The sequence below is a fragment of the Rattus norvegicus genome, chromosome 20, assembly GCF_021556685.1.
Source record: "Rattus norvegicus strain SHRSP/BbbUtx chromosome 20, alternate assembly SHRSP_T2T, whole genome shotgun sequence".
Lineage (NCBI taxonomy): Eukaryota > Metazoa > Chordata > Mammalia > Rodentia > Muridae > Rattus > Rattus norvegicus.
The window spans coordinates 5,096,408-5,112,500 of NC_141553.1; the positions used below are offsets into that span (position 1 = coordinate 5,096,408).

A 16,093-nucleotide genomic window follows, 5' to 3' on the forward strand; every position below is an offset into this window, starting at 1 on the left:
GAATGAGTGGTTTTACCACAGGGTATGGCCAATAGCCCTACTATGTGTCAACTTTTTGTGGGCAATGCCATCGCCCCATTAAGTCAGAAGTTTCCCGCACTGAGATGCGTCCATTTAATGGATGATATCCTTTTAACTGTGAAGAATGAAGAGATTATAGATTTAGCATATGGAAATTTAGTTGAATTGCTAGAAGGTAAAGGATTGATTATTGCCCCTGAAAAGGTCCAAAAGGGCAATCTTGTAAATTATTTAGGAGCAAAAGTAAGCCCTTATATCATTATCCCCCAAAAGGTTGAATCGAGGAAAGATAATCTTAAGACTCTTAATGATTTTCAAAAATTATTGGGAGATATTAATTGGGTCAGATGTTATTTAAAATTAGCAAATTATGAATTAAAACCATTGTATAATACCTTAGTTGGGAATTGGGCCTTGGATTCTCCTAGACAATTGACTGATGAAGCAAGGGAAGTTTTAAACAAGGTTGAAGAAAGGATTACAAGGCGCAATGTTACATCGATGGGAGGAGGGTGCAGACATTGTGCTATGCATTCTAGCCACCTACATGCAGCCCACAGGATTGTTGTGGCAAGATGGCCCTCTGCTTTGGGTTTTTCCCAGAGCTTCTCCAGCTAGATCAGCAGTTGCACAATTAGCCCTGAATGGGATCCAACAGTGCATACAATATTTTGGTGTTTCCCCAACCTCGATCATAGTGCCCTATACAGGTCAGCAGATGAAGATCTTGTGTGGCACTGTGGATGATTGGGCTGTATTACGCTGTGGATTCCATGGAGAGATAGATAATCATTATCCAAAACACCCTTTGCTATCCTTCTTTAAGGAACATCCCGTGATCTTTCCTAAGGTTACCTCCAGTGTTCCTATACAGGGGGCGCCAAACATTTTTACAGATGGATCCAAAAATGGCTGCGGAGCCTATATGATTGACCATCAAGAGCCAATTTTGTGTCAATATCAACCCAGCTCTCCACAAGTAATTGAACTCAAGATTGTGCTAGAAGTGTTTAAAAATTGTTCCTTTGCCTTTAATTTGCTCTCTGATTGATCATATGTTGTTAATGCAGTTAAGGTATTAGAAGTGGCTGGCCGTATTACAATTTGCAGCACAGTATGCCAGCTGCTGAGGGAACTTCAGGAATTGATCTAGGAAAGAGGTCACAAGTTTTTTGTCCAACATATTAGAGCTCATACAGGTTTGCCTGGTCCTCTCAGTGAGGGAAATGATCTTGTGGATAGATGTACCCGAATGGAGTTTATCTTCTTAAGCTCATCATTGGATCAAGCCCGACAGTTTCATCAACAATTTCATGTGCCTACTAAAACCTTACAGCAGAAGTTTCATCTGTCTCGAGCAGATGCTCGACAGATAGTTTTAGGATGTCAACAGTGTATCACTTTTCACCATCCCCCTAGTGTAGGGATTAATCCTAGGGTGCTCCTACCCCTAAAGATTTGGCAAATGGATGTAACTCAAATGGATGTATCTGGATTTGGGACTCTAAAATACATTCATGTTTCTGTGGATACTTGTTCAGGTGTCATTCATGCTACCCCTATGAGTGGAGAAAAGGCACGCAATATTATTGGACACTGCCTAGAAGCCTGGGCTGCGTGGGGAAAGCCTCAACACTTAAAAACTTATAATGGGGGCTGGGGATTTAGCTCAGTGGTAGAGCGCTTGCCTAGGAAGCACAAGGCCCTGGGTTTGGTCCCCAGCTTTGAAAAAAAGAACCAAAAAAAAAAAAAAAACTGATAATGGCCCAGCATACACTGCCCAATCTTTCAAATCCTTTTGTAAACAGATGGATGTACAGTTGAGCCATGGCCTCCCTTATAATCCCCAAGGATAAGGTATTGTTGAGCGAGCTCTTAGTACATTAAAGGAATGCCTAATTAAACAAATAGGCCATGGTAGAACCCCCAAGGAACAGATATCCTTGGCTCTTTTTACTCTTAATTTTTAAATTTTGGATGATGATGGCCTTTCTGCCGCTGTCCGACATCAATGTCGGGTGGGCAGGTTGAAAGGTTATGTGAAATGAAAAGATGTGATCACTGGCTTATGGCATGGGCCAGATCCCATTCTGGCGTGGGTGAGAGGGTCTGTTTGTGTGTTTCCTCAGGATCGACAAGATACGTTGTGGGTCCCTGAAAGATTGACCAGTACGTGGAACAAGAATGAAGATCCTGCTGTTGCTGATACTTCTCGGTGTGACCCAAGTGCTGGTCCAAACGGAGCCCCGGTGGGGGATACTATCGGTGTTCCCGAGACCCATGCCGATACGTTGTGACCGTTAAGCCCACTCCTTTAATTTGTCTAAACAGTTATTAAGTTATCTTTTGGGTAATTGGACTGGAGAATTCGATTTTTTAATGGATCAGCTACGTGTAGTCATCGTGACCGTGAATTCCACACGTGCATAATGGACTGGCTACGGGATTGTCATCTTGGATTGCTGCTGCTGTGAATCATCTGAGGGAGTGGGCGGGTATGGAAGCCCTAGCTGGACTCTTGCTGCTGGTCTCCCTAGTGAGCCTGTGGTGTTTGTGCAGGATGAGGTTCATACAGAGGCGGCATGCGGTCATGGTCGTGCAGGCATTTGCAGTCATTGAGTCAGGACAGTCCCCCCAGGTGTGGCTAACAGTCATATAAGATATATACCACCCTTACTCTACTGGGCCCTGTTTCCCCTGGCATATTCCATCGTCCCTGAGTATATCGAGTGACCCTACTCAGTGACGGGCAACTCCCCTTCTCACGTAAGACATGGAGCCTTGAGGATGACAAGGTAATCCTATGATGGGTACACGAAGGGACGAATCTAAGACGGGGGGGAGGGTCGCCACACTCAGTATATGCCAGTGTCGTCTGGGTGCCAACAAAACAAAAAGGGGGAACTGTAGGAAGCCTCGAGGTCCCGCGCCCCTGGGGATGGCGCTGGTTTCCGCCTTCTGCTCCTTGACAAAAACAAGTCCGGTTTCTGTCTTCCGCTCCTTGAGAAAAACAAGTCCTTGAGAAAAACAAGTCCTTATTTGGCTGTTCCTGCTTGGCCTGGTCGCTTCCACATAGTACAACCTATCTGCTGTCCCCACGTGGCTTGCTAGGATTGGCTAGTGCTAGCTATTTAAGTGTGGTGCAGGGATTTCCCGGGGTCAGAAGATTGTATCAAGGTTCCTGAGTAAAACTGCTTGAAGAAGATCTTCTCTGATCGTTTCTTCCTTGCCGGTCGAGGTTGGGCATGACACTTGGGACATAGGATATTGATGTACTGAGGTTGGGGTAGCCTGGGCCTTGAGCTCTATAAGGATGACAGGGCCAGCATATGGACTTCCTGACCCCTGCTGTGTCTGCCCATGTCTGGGGAAAGGTTTTTAGCCACCAGTCGATGCTTGCAGGTGGGTTGGTCCTTCAAGAGGGGGCCCAAACCATGGTCTTCTAACCTAACCATAAGGACTTTGATGGGCTCGCCAATCAGTCCCTTCAACTGTGGTCCATCTGGGAGGAATTGAATTTGGGCCCCCATCTTTGTGAGGAGGTCTTGCCCAAGTAGTAGGTAGGGTCAATGGGGGATAACCATGAATGAGCGGGATACCTGGCCCACACCTAGATCAGCTGCTCTCAGGTAGTCCATGTATTCTGTTTGATCCCCTTGGCCCCTTGCACCCACAACTTTTTGTTGGAGATAGGTCCGTCCACCTGGATCAGGACAGAGTGCTGGCCTCCAGTGTCCACCAAGAATTGGGTGGCTTTCCCCTCCACTCTCAAGGTTACCTTGGGCTCGGGGAGGGGATCGGAAATCTGTTCTCCCTAGTTGTTTTCATCACTCAGGGCCAGCACCTTTGGGGTAGGGGAGTGCCTCTCCCAAGTCCTGGCCTCCCTCCCTGCCTTCTTTTCATTGGGACATTCCCTAGCCATGAGTGGCCTCGTTCCATTCCTTACAGTATGCACACTGGTCCGTGTCAAGAAGCCTTTCCCCCTTTTTCAGTCGGGACCCAGCTTCTCTACTCTCCCTCACTACTGTTGCCAAAATCCTCTGTAAATTTTTCTCCTGGTCTTTTTCTTTCTTAATCTCTCTCTCATCTTCTTCTTCCTGTCTTCCTCGTTCGCTTTCTTCCTCTGTCTCTCAATTGTTAAAAACTTTCTCAGCAGCCTGCACCAAACCCCTCAAAGACCCATCCTGCAGCCCCTCCCATCTCTGAAGTTTCTTTTTAATGTCCCTACTGGCCTGACCTATAAAAACCATGGTCATGGAAGCCTGGTGCTCTTACTGCTAGGGTCATAGGCTGTGTAATGACATAATGATTCCATGAGATGCTCTGGGAAGTTGGTTGGGGACTCATCAAAACCCTGCCTCAGTTCTCTTACCTTAGTCAAATTGTTTGGTCGTTGGGAAGTGCCTTTGATTCCTGACAGCAGAGACTGACTGGAGACATTTATGCACTTCTTAGCTTCAGCTGAATTATAATCCCAATTATGTCTCCTGCTGGGAAATCCACCGTCAATGTCAGCCTGATTCTGGGTGGGGACCCCGCTGGCCCCGGGAACATTTTTCCTGGCTTCTACGAGAAGAAGTTCCTTTTCCTCAGTGGTGAAGAGGACCTGGAGGAGCTGCTGACAATCATCCCAGGTGGACTGAGGGGGAAAGAGAATTGATTCTATTAGGGTAGCGAATCCCTTGGGGTTGTCTGAGAAGGGCGGGTGCTGTGCTTTCCATATATAAATCTGGACGGAAAAGGCCAGTACTGCATGACCTGATTCCCATCCTCATCTGTGGGCCCGTAGCCTCGAACACAGAGAACCACCATGGTATCAGGGGAGGTGGCTCCCCTATTCCAGATTCCCATTAATGGCCCTGGGTCCCATCTGTTTGGGGAAGGGGAGGGTAGAGTCCTGAAGGTGCTGGGGCTGGCAGCACTTCAGACACTTCATTTGATTCTGGTGGGGCCTTGGTGCAGTTGCTGGGGGGTATGTAGTTGGGGGTCCAGAAGGAGGTCTGCTGTGCCGGTGTCGTGCAGAATCATCTTCTGTGGTTCCTTCTACATAGACTTGATAGGACTACATGCCTGATCCAGAGAGGAGGTTTAGTTACTAAGATCTCCCAAACAATAATGTAGGAGTCCTGGTCAGGGTGGTCAGTCCAGCCATCTCCAAATACCTTCCTTTTCATTTCATTTATGTCAGAGAGCTCAAATGTCCCAGTGGTGGACCATGCGACCTCAAACGGAGGCCACTCAGATGAGCACAAGGTTGTCCATTTTCCCTTTCTAATGGTCACCGAAAGATTGTTAGTTCATCCCTTAGTGTCATTCCAATGACGTACTGTCAGACTCAAGGGAGTTGATTTCTTCTGCCCCATGTCCAAAAATTTTGTTAGTCCAAGTCAATAAAAAAAAAAAAATCAGAGACAGATTGCTAACAGGAACACACAAAGAGAGAGAGAGAACAAAATAGCAAACAGGATGCTCACACCAAACCAGAGACCAGGGAGTCTAACTGGTGACTCGGCCAGCTCCTGATGGTACCGAGCCAAAAGGTTCCACAGAGGGGGCCTGAAGCATCCTCCAGACTCCCTGAAGCCACAACATTAGGTACCTCTGTCTGCTGCAGTCGACCCCACCCGAATATGCGCTCCTTGAACAACACCGAAACTGAGAGAAATAGGGCACAGGAGAGTTAGACAGTAACAAAGAAAGCAAGACAACCTCGGTACTTGACCTTCAGGCCTGAGTCCTCCATTCACTGCCTCTTGCATCTCTGCAGAGGAGTCTCATTTCCTGGCCGATGCAGCAAATATGTGACCCAACCCAAGAGACTCCCGTGAATGAGACGTGAAACCGGAGACCGCTGTAAGGGCATGAGGAATTTTTTTTTAATTTCCAGCAAGCTGGGGTCCGCCTACCTCGAGAGGAGAGGCGGACCTTGAACAATCCGTAAAGTACAGTTTCATAAATTTCATAAATGGCAGGTTACAGAGATAGAGATTGGACATACAGGGGCATTGGTGAACCTAAGGTCACTAGAAACCAGGGCAGTGTCAGGGTCCTTGAAATGCATTCCTTTAGGTTATGTTAAGACAGTCCTGCTGTGAAGAGTCTTGTGAAGGGATCCTAGTGACCTTAGGAAGTGCCCCAGATATTTCTTTCTGCTGCACTCCCTCCTGGATGGGAGGGGCTGTCTGTGGCTGGTGGAAAAATCCTAGCTCTCACAGTGGGTTAGTTGGCTACTGAGCTCTGCCAAGACAGGTTAAGCTGTTCCTTCATATTTCATCCTTCACGAAAAGTCTGCCACGCGGTTCTGTACCAGAAGGGTGAAGACAGAGCTCCAATATTTGTGTAATTAGGGGTGTCCAGGTAGTCAGCTGTCTCTATAGTTGTTTAGAAGGTTTGGTATCTACGTTTGGTGTTTTCTATATACTCAGGTAATGTTTGATTCATACTCGGATTTCTGATAGGGTTGAAGACTAGTTATAGTCTCCTAATCAAACTCAAGTTGTTTAGCCCTGAGGGAGAAGCTATAGAGTGGAAGACATGGTTTCCAGATGATGTTTCAGGCTAAGATCTAAATATATTCATGGGTAGAATTGTACCTCTTTAATGTAGGAGTGATGGTCGGGTACTTTATCTAATTGACAAACATGATGGATTAGATCTTAATTGTAACATGTCATACTTCGCAATTTATATGATTTTTATGGTTTTGTTCAATTTATGTCTCAGAGAAGAGTTTTTTGAATGGGACAGAAATTGTGAGATGTAGGGAGTGGTTCAGATGTTTGGTCAGGAATCCACATGTGAACTTTGAAGGTCCTGTTCCCAGTCTGCTCTTGAGCTACCAATAATGATGCTAGCTAGATGCCAATGGGCTGAATAGGTAGGACTTCGTGTTTTCCTGCACTCAGGCTAGGAGAGTCAGGGGAGGGGAAAAGATTCCTCATTGTTGTGGTTCCAGGGGTACGGGGTGAGAAGGAGCCATCAGCCATTTGAGATCTCAGGAAGATGGCCACTGGCCACTTCCCTGACTGTTCCTGTGGTAGCAGGTGAGTCACTAGAAGCATAAATAAGCTGAGGGCAGATTTAGGGGGTTGAACAAGGAGATGGTAATTGAGCAACTGATGTTGAGGGCAGATTTAGGATGCTGACCTGGGAGTGGACAGAAGTGTGCGAGATAGCCAAGGATGACTCAGAACTGCCCAGCTATTGAGTCAATAAGGCAGGCTGAAAATAAGCTAATGTGTGTGTGTGTGTGTGTGTGTGTGTGTGTGTGTGTGTGTGTTTTATCCATGCATCTGAGAGAATCTAGGCAGGGCTGGTAGTGTAGTCTATCCAGAGCTTAATGATGGGTAACAAAAACTACACTCTGCATATCGTTCTACCTCAAATTAAGCAAAAGTCCTTCAGGGGTGTCCTCCATATTTGTGTGTTACTTAAGTCCATATATCATCAAATTGACTACCAAGAGTCACATCCTATTGTTCCTGTGTCCCCACTAACACCAGTTTGCCAGAGCTACCCCAGTACCATATTCGTTGTTTTCTCTTTATGCTACAAATGATAGAGATCAAACATCACCAAAAAGAGAGCCCTCAAGAAAAGGTTTTACTGGTCCCAATGCAAAAAATTCTTCATGAGACTGGAGAGTGGGCTCAGTGGATAAGAGTGCTTGCTGCTCATGCAGAGGACATGGGTTCAGTTCCCAGCACCCATACAACTGTGCACAAACACCCGTAGCTCCATTTCACCTCCTCTAATGCCCACTACTGATCCTGAGCCCCAGGCACACATGAGATGCCCATAAGCACATGCAGGCAAAAACAGCCACCCACACTGAACAGAAATGAATCTTTGAAGAGGATTCTTCATTTACTCTTTTTTTTTTTTGGTTCTTTTTTTCAGAGCTGGGGACTGAACCCAGGGCCTTGCGCTTCCTAGGCAAGGGCTCTATCACTGAGCTAAATCCCCAACCCCTCTTCATTTACTCTTGTGTGTATAGTGTGGGCATTTGTGTGAGTACAGTCAAATAGGAACCAGTGTGCCCTGCCTTGACTCACTCACGGAGGTCACAGGATGGCGGTCAGGTCTGTTCTTACCCTCATGTGGATCTACAATCCAACTCAGGATGTCAGGCTTGGCGGCTAATGCTTTCTATCTACTTAATTGTGATGTCACCCCTTGTTTTGCTGGTGATGTTTCCCTTCCTTCAAACCTCCCTTCCTCCCTCTCTTCTTCCCTCTATTTCTCATTCCTTCTTTCTTTTTCCTTTTTTTCCTTTTTGAGTGAGGAGCCCACTACAGAGGTGTCCTGGAACTGGATGAGTAGCCCAGGCTGGACTAAAAGAGACAGTGATCATGCACTCCACCATTGCTGGTGTAAAGACGTGTGCTGTGTCACTCAGACTCCAGGGTTTGAGACAGGGTTCACATAGCTCAGGCTGACTTTGAACTCACTATGTAGCTAAGGATGACCTTGAGTTCCTGATGGTCTAGCCTCTACCTTAGAGAAGCTATGTCTATGGATAGAGATAGCATTGCTAGGGTTAGTGTTAGGGTTAGGAGGAGGGTTATGGTCAGTTTTAGGGTTATGGTGCTGGTGTTAGTGTCCGTAGGTTTTGGGTTAGAACAGGTAGGATTCAGGTCCAGGTTATGGTTATGGTTAGGACCCTTAGGATGGGTTATGGTTAGGGTTAGTGTACAGAGGCAGGATCATGTGACTATAAGAGCAGTCATCTCTTCCTCCTTTATTAGCACTTACTGTCGATACAGCTGCCTGTGACTGTGATGCCCTGGGAGAAGACACAATGGGCATCCTGTCCTGGTTTCCTCAGTGTCCACTAAGTCTCTCTGTCAGCTCCTGGTGACTGCCTTAACTGGTCCTCCCCTTTGGGAGACATGGGCTGGGGACTGAGAAGGAGATAAGGTGTGTTTACAGCCAGGCCCCTGGAGTCCAAGGTCCCTCGCAGGTTTCTGCTGAGTCTGTGATGTTAGGAGCTGGGGTTGGGCTGGGCTGCAGATGAAGCAGGGATTGTGGTAGGAACTACATGTTTATGGAAGACAGACCACCTGGCCCTCACCTCAGCAGTTACTGGAGCTAGACCTGGGCTCATGACACCATGTGGGTTTGGAGCTGTGACAGGAGTTGACATAAGTCTGTGGTGTGCAGATGTGAGCCACTCCTGATGCTTACAACAGATCCAGTAAAGATCTGTTGTCTCCTTTCTGTCATCTTTTAAAATTTCCGTAAATGGGGGTCTTAGGATTCTTTCCCTTGGACCGCGTGGGAAGCAGGGTGGGATTGTGGTTGGGGTGGTGAAGTGAACCTTCACCTCTTCCCATTAGAACACCACGTACAGAAGGAACACACACCCTGTTCACACTGCTGGAACCTTTGCTTTCAGTGGCTGAAACTGTAATTGCTCTGTTGGCTCAAAGGGCGCTGCTTGATTAGGCGTGACACCACAGTATTGGTTGTTTTGGTCCGTCTGTCTGCTCGTCTGATCATCTGTCCGTCCATCTGTCCTCATCGTATTTGTGCCCTGGCCCGTGTGGCAGCCTGTTGTGGTCATCCTCATTGTTGTCTTTGTCAGTGTCTCTGGAGTGGCTGTGACAACCTGGGTTATGCTGTATTTGTAGTATGCTGCTCTAGAAACCATGATTCTGGAGCTGTGGAAACCCACCGCTGACTTTGGGAAGAGCCTCTTGGAGCAGGGCTGAGGTGTGAGAGGAAGACTTGGGGTCTGCTGTGTCGCCTTTGCCCTGAGCTGTTCCTGATGAAGTCACGGCCTTTCAAAGCTGGGAGCCAAGAGAAGCAGGTAGGTGGGCATTGAAGACAACTGGGGCCTGCAGAAGAAGCAGAGAGAAGCTCAGGCTGAGTGAGTCCCAGCAGGTCACCCTCCTGGTGGGTGAGCATGGAGACAGCTCAGAGAGCCTCTGTTTCCCTTCTCCCTTAGGCTCCCTCCCACCCCTTCTCCTTCCAAGCAGCAGGTGGTTTGGGAAGAAGCTGTTCTTTAATGAAGTTCTTGTTCTTTAGAACCCTGTGTACACCCACCTTGGTCTTTTCCAACAGAGACTATGAGGATAAACCTGTGTTGTGGGACGTGTGTGTATGGCACCTGTCATGTAAAGTCATTTCAGGAGCTATGGCTCAGGCTGGGCTGGAACAGAAGTGTAGACAAACTCCACAACCAAGATCCAGAACAAGGCTTTTGTGATGGCCATGTCAGTCTTCTCAGAGATCTGTGTCTCTGACGCTGCCTGTAAGGGGCTGGTCACAGTTGTGGAGCCAAAGAATACAGGGTCCAAGGTATTCCTGAGGATGGGGCTGGGCCCAGGCTCTATGTGTGGGGGTCACAGGCAGTATGTGGCTAAGGGGGAGTTGGAGTCATGGTGTCTATACTGGGCTCTCCTCAAGGGTGTGGGACAGGAAGAGCCTATATTTCTGTGTAGAGCTTGGTTGCCCTAGAGCTGGGACTGGGTGGGAAATAAAGTAATAGCTTCCTCTCAGATGACTTGACGTCCCCAGCCACCCAGTCTTCTGCAGGGCTGAGAGCAGCCCAGGTCGGGCCATTTCTCAGTGTTGGCTTGTGGGGAGCCTTCACCCTGTGTGCACAGATAAGTCAGTCCTGTGGATGGATTTGCAGTCTCTGATGAGGGGTCCAACATCTGGGTGGATCTTCCTTCTGCTGCCTGGCCCAGGGTGTTTATCAGCCTCTCCTGTTTCTCTCTTCAGCTCGGAAGAGATGGGAATTTACTGCAAGGCTTCTCTGCTCTTCCAGGACTCCTGCCTCTTGGTCCTTACACAGCTGCTTTGCTGGGTGACCGCAAGTGAGTCTGTCCTGTTCTCCCTTCCCGTGTCTCCCTACAGTGACCAGGATGTGCCAGGAGCTGTGCAGCTCAGATGTGCAGGATACTCACAAACCTGGCACCAAGCATTTTGCCATCTTTCCATTTGTAGTGAGCTAGGAATGAAAATCTAGGTGAACATGCGTGCATCAGCCTTCGAGAGGCTGACACTGGAATACGGTGAGCCCTTGGCCAGTCTGAACTACATAGCCAGATCCTCCCTGGGGAGTATAGGTGGGATAGCCTTGGTGCTGGCATTGTGCCTGGGGTGTGAGAGGCCAGTGTGGCTGCAGCAGAACAACCCAACAAGAGAGAAAGAGGGGTGCATGGAGGAGGACTGAGTTCGGAGAGCCCTGATGGCCTGGTGTACCTTGGTGGGAGTCAGGGTCAGCAGTGACCCTTGAGCAGAGCAGGCAGAGGCTTTGCCTTCATGTAAAGGTCAGAGGTTGGGGTTGGGAGACAGCTCTCATGTATCCTGGACTCTCTAGTGGCAGCAGTGTGCTAGACACAAATGGAGCAGTTCACAGTGACAAGGAGCTCTTGGAGCCACATTGCCTGTGAGAAAGTCCTAGAGGTTTACAGGGCCAATGTCCCGGGGAGAGGCAATCTTTCTTCTGTACCAGGAAGTTACTGGGACATCTGGAGTGTAGGTGGTTCGTTCAGAGAAATCACCCCAGAATGTGTGTCCATGTAACACACGTATGCCTGATGACCCCAGGATCCAAGAGTGACACTGATCGCCCTGAACCACCCAGTGGGGGCTGGGAATGGAACCTGTGTCTTCCGCAGGAATCTCTGGGATCTTAGTTGTTCAGTCCTCTCTTCAGCTTCAGTTCTATGTTTTAATATTCTCCTTATTCAGAGGATGAAGAAACTGACTGATATCGGAATTTAGCATTGGGTGTCAGAACTTTCCTGGGTCTTGTGTGAGACCAGCCAGTTATACCTGTGTCTCTCATGGTGTGGCCAAATAACCAACCATATGAACATTGGTAGAGATCCTTATAGATTTATGATTTTGAACCTACCCCAACACACTGACATTAGAATTCTCAGTGAAGATTCAGCTGCCTGGTGAGGAAGTAAATGCAAGCTGGAGAAAGAATCCAGAAGGGATTCCTTCATGGAAGGGTCTGGGGCCAGCGACAGAGGTAGAAGAGGGTTTTTTTTGCATCATTTATTGGGTCACTGCTGTGTCCAAAGGTAACTTGTCCATTCATACATTGGTTAAGTTACTCATGGATGCCTGATGCACAATGCCTAGAGCAATCTACCCCTTGCTTATCCTGACATGATATTCTCCTTCAGAGTGTGTTCTGTGCACTGCCCTGTGTCCCTCCAGCCTCTCACTGCTACATCTGTGTCCACAGAGGATTTCCTGGTCTTTGGTCCCTCAGACCCCATTGTCGCCACACTGGGTGGGGAAGCCATACTTCCCTGCTCCGTGTTTCCACTCATGAGTATGGAGAACATGGAGGAGCTGAGGTGGTTCCGCACCAGATTCTCAGAAGCAGTATTTGTCTATCGGGACCAAGAGGAGCAGAAGGGAGGGCAGTTGCCTGGGTATTCACAGCGCACCTCATTGGTGAAGGACCAGTTCCATGAAGGCAAGGCTGCTGTGAGGATCCAAAATGTCCAGATGTCAGATAGTGAGATATACGTCTGCCACTTCAAACAGGGAGTGCTCTATGAAGAGGCCATCTTGGAACTTAAGGTGGCAGGTGGGTTAACTGATCCCTGTTCTAAAAACCTTGAGTGACCTATGTGTGGGAGGAAACACAGATCACATCACCCAGCCCTTCCTTTCTTTTATGCTTTGAGAGAAGTTCTCATGTTTGCCAGACTGTCCTTGAGCTTGTCTGTTATACTGAGCTCACATGGATGCTCTGGTCTCTCATTTTAATCTCTACTTATTTTTAATTTCCCATTTTGAGGTGAGAAACAGGTAGTAAGTTTGTCCATAGATAAATTCCACCTATATTCTATACGTGGTTTTTCCTAAAATGTGCTGTGTCTAGTTCTGTGAATTAGGGATTATGTCAGTGTTATGAAAATACCAGCGGTTGAAATGCATATTTTTGAGGTGTTGGCAGGAAAATCAGAGTGGGTTAGGGAGTTGTCAGTGACACGTGATGGTCAATGCTAAAGGCAAGTGGTTGAGGAGAGGAAGGAAAGAAGCTCAGGGTCTGACTTCCCTGGAGAGGAGAGCTGGGTGTGAGCCTTCCATGAGGGTCACAGATGTGTGGACAAATGGAGCACTAGTTTCCATCTCAGGGCTCCTGTGTTCAACATCTTTCAGATTTCTCAGGATTTTGCGTTGTTAAAAGTGATGCCTGTGAGTAGTGTGTAGTCCTTCCACTCTACTCACCTTTCTCCAGGAAGTAGACTGCACTACCAGGCCCCACCTGGCCTCCCTTCAATCTTGGGACAAAACACACACACACCGTTTGTTCCTTTACGACCTGTCTTCTGGGACAATTACTGGACACTACTCTCTTCTGCCAGGAATATCTTCACCTTACTAGTTTTTCTTATCTGTCTGTCCCAACTGCCCCATTCTTTGGTTGCTAAACTCCCCTGACCACACACAAGGTAGAGTGGCTGTATGGCTATTCCTGTTTGAGATATCACATGTTTGCCTGGTTCTCACCTCAAATCATGATGAACTCCCTCCTCTTCCCTGTGTCTCTCTCCTACCTCTAGGGATCCAGAATTCCTGCCTCTACCTTCTGACTGGGAATTGGCCCATGGCTTCCTTTACTGATTGATCACGAACCATCTGGGGAACAGGACCTTAGCGTCAGCACTGCCTCCTACTCCTTTGTTCTGTTCCTCACAGTGGGCTCTCTTATCTTTCCTCTGTCAGGCAACAGGGGAGCAGCCTAATCCAGGAAAGCCTTTCCTCTTCAATTCCCATCTGCCCTGTGAACGGATCCTGTGAGTCACAGAATTGCTCCCAGGGTTCCTCAACCTAAAATGGCTTCTTGTGTGTTCACATCTGTCCTGTAGCAATGGGCTCTGTCCCTGAAGTGTACATCAAAGGTCCAGAAGATGGTGGAGTGTGTGTTGTGTGCATGACTTCAGGGTGGTACCCGGAGCCCCAGGTGCATTGGAGAGACTCCAGAGGAGAGAATCTCCCAGCATCCTCAGAGACCCTCCATGAAGATGCTGAAGGACTGATCACCACAGAGACCTCACTGGTGCTGAGAGACAGCTCTGTGAGGAATGTGACCTGCTCCACCTTCAATCCCGTCTTGGGTCAGGAGAAAGCCATGGCCATGGTCATCCCAGGTGAGAGCTGTCCCTCACTTGTTCAGGGACTGGGAAGTGTATGGTCTTCCTGGAAGGTCCTGGTCTGTCTTTCTTCAGCTTCACTAATCACTGGCTCTCTGCTTGGGCCCCAGAGCCCTTCTTCCCTCAGGCCTCTCCCTGGAAGACAGCTTTTCTCGTGATCCTGACCATGATGGGACTTCTAGTCTTGGGGACAATCTCTCTTTTTGGATGGGAACGTTTTGTAAGGCTGAAGTTGCAGAAGGAACAGATCCATATGCATTGTGAGAAGGATAAGGCACAGACCGAAAAGGAGGATGCTCTCAGGACTGCTAGTGAGTCACCACAGCTGCAACAGACAGATTCAGAGTCCCCAGGAGGGCCTGGTGTTCTGGAATCAAGATAGGTGACCTACCGTCCCCAGAGTGAAGGGCTGTAGTCCTTTGGTTCGGGTGGTCTGCAGTCAGAGTGTCAGGCACCCACACTGTGTTTCGTTTCTTCCCCCCAAGTGTACAGACCCCCTCTCCTCACTGTCTTACAGGTGCACTCAGGGAGGAGCTTGGTGAGTCCTATTCTCCTCCTCAGCCCTCTCCTCCCCTCGGGAGCCCAGTAGGTCTCTTGACTCCTGTGTGTTGCTTTCCAGATCGGAGGAAAGCCGCCTACAATCGCGGTGAGTGACTGTCCCAGTGTCCCATCATTCCTGAGTGCCCTCTCCTTAATTCTAGGCAGTATGGGTTCCCTCCTGAGGACAGAAGTGGAAGGTTCTGGGAGGTGGAAGCCTGGTATTTAGACACCTGATCTCTGCCCAGAGCTGGAAAATATGTGACTCTTTGGTTTGTCCTGTTCCCTGAGTCTTAATTCAACCAAGTCCTGACAAATATATTGTTCCCTTGAGTTTCAGTAGCTCTAGACCTCTGTCTGCACCTCACACAGCTTCTGTCTGAAGCAAACGGCAGCAGTGAGATGTCTTTAAAGAATGTATCTTAGTTAGGTTTCTCTTGCTGTAATACACTAAGGTAATTAGGAGAGGGGATGTTATATTTGTCATACACATTTTTGAATCATAGTTTGCTATTGGGGAAAACCTTGTCTCGGACTCAACTCAGGACCTAGCACAGGGACTTGGACCAGGAACTGAAACAGAGACCACAGGGCAAGGCTGCTTCCTTGCTTGTTCCCAATGGCTTCTTCAAGTTTCTTGCTGGCCCAGTACAGGATCACCTGTATAGATGTGGCACTGCTCCCAATGGCAGGCTCCTTGTATGTAAATCAATCAATCAATCAATCAATTGATCAATGAAGAAAACACCTCAGTGCTTTCCCACAGCTAGTCTATTGGAACCATCTCAGTTGACGCTCCCTGCTCTCACATGACTCTAGCTTTGAACACTGACAAACGCTCCTGAAGGTGTTGATGAAGGTGATGGGCAGAGACTTGGGTGTCTGTCCTCAACAGGAAGGAGATTGGAATGTTGGTGCTCTGGTATAGCTGTACCTGGCTTTAAAGATGTTTTACCCAAGGAACACTGGGAATTTCTCCAAAAATTCATTATATATCCACACTAGTACACATTCTATTCTTCAACACACTTCCAAATAGCTCTTTTAAAAAAGAGCTGATGTAGTAATGTTTTCTGATGATTATGGAATAACTTTACTTTCCTCTCTAACATATTTACTTGTATTGCAATATTTTGCTTAACAGTGACACTGAATAAGTTTAGAATAGTAATGTGACAACTACGCCTATCATTGTTTTTCTTTTTGAATTAGATGTAGCTATTTTACAGCTAAAAGCCACACAGAAGGGCTGCAGAGATAGGTAAAAGGTTAAGAGCACTGTGTGTACATCCTGAGGTCCTGAGTTCAATTCCCAGCAATCACATGGTGGCTCACAACCATCTGTAATATGATCGGATGTCCTCTTCTGGTGTGCAGGTGTACATGCACATAGAGCAATC

General features: G+C 47.8%; 1 pseudogene across 1 annotated transcript in view; it reads left to right on the forward strand.

The window, feature by feature from the left end:
* The first annotated feature begins 9,575 nt into the window (after positions 1–9,575).
* LOC147998536 (butyrophilin subfamily 1 member A1-like) overlaps positions 9,576–16,093 on the forward strand; it is an 11,108-nt pseudogene continuing 4,590 nt past the window's right edge. The window contains exons 1-7 of the transcript XR_015645574.1: positions 9,576–9,832; positions 10,750–10,844; positions 12,398–12,583; positions 13,872–14,153; positions 14,267–14,467; positions 14,674–14,694; positions 14,776–14,802. The product of XR_015645574.1 is annotated as a butyrophilin subfamily 1 member A1-like (transcript). The remainder of the gene's footprint in view (positions 9,833–10,749; positions 10,845–12,397; positions 12,584–13,871; positions 14,154–14,266; positions 14,468–14,673; positions 14,695–14,775; positions 14,803–16,093) is intronic.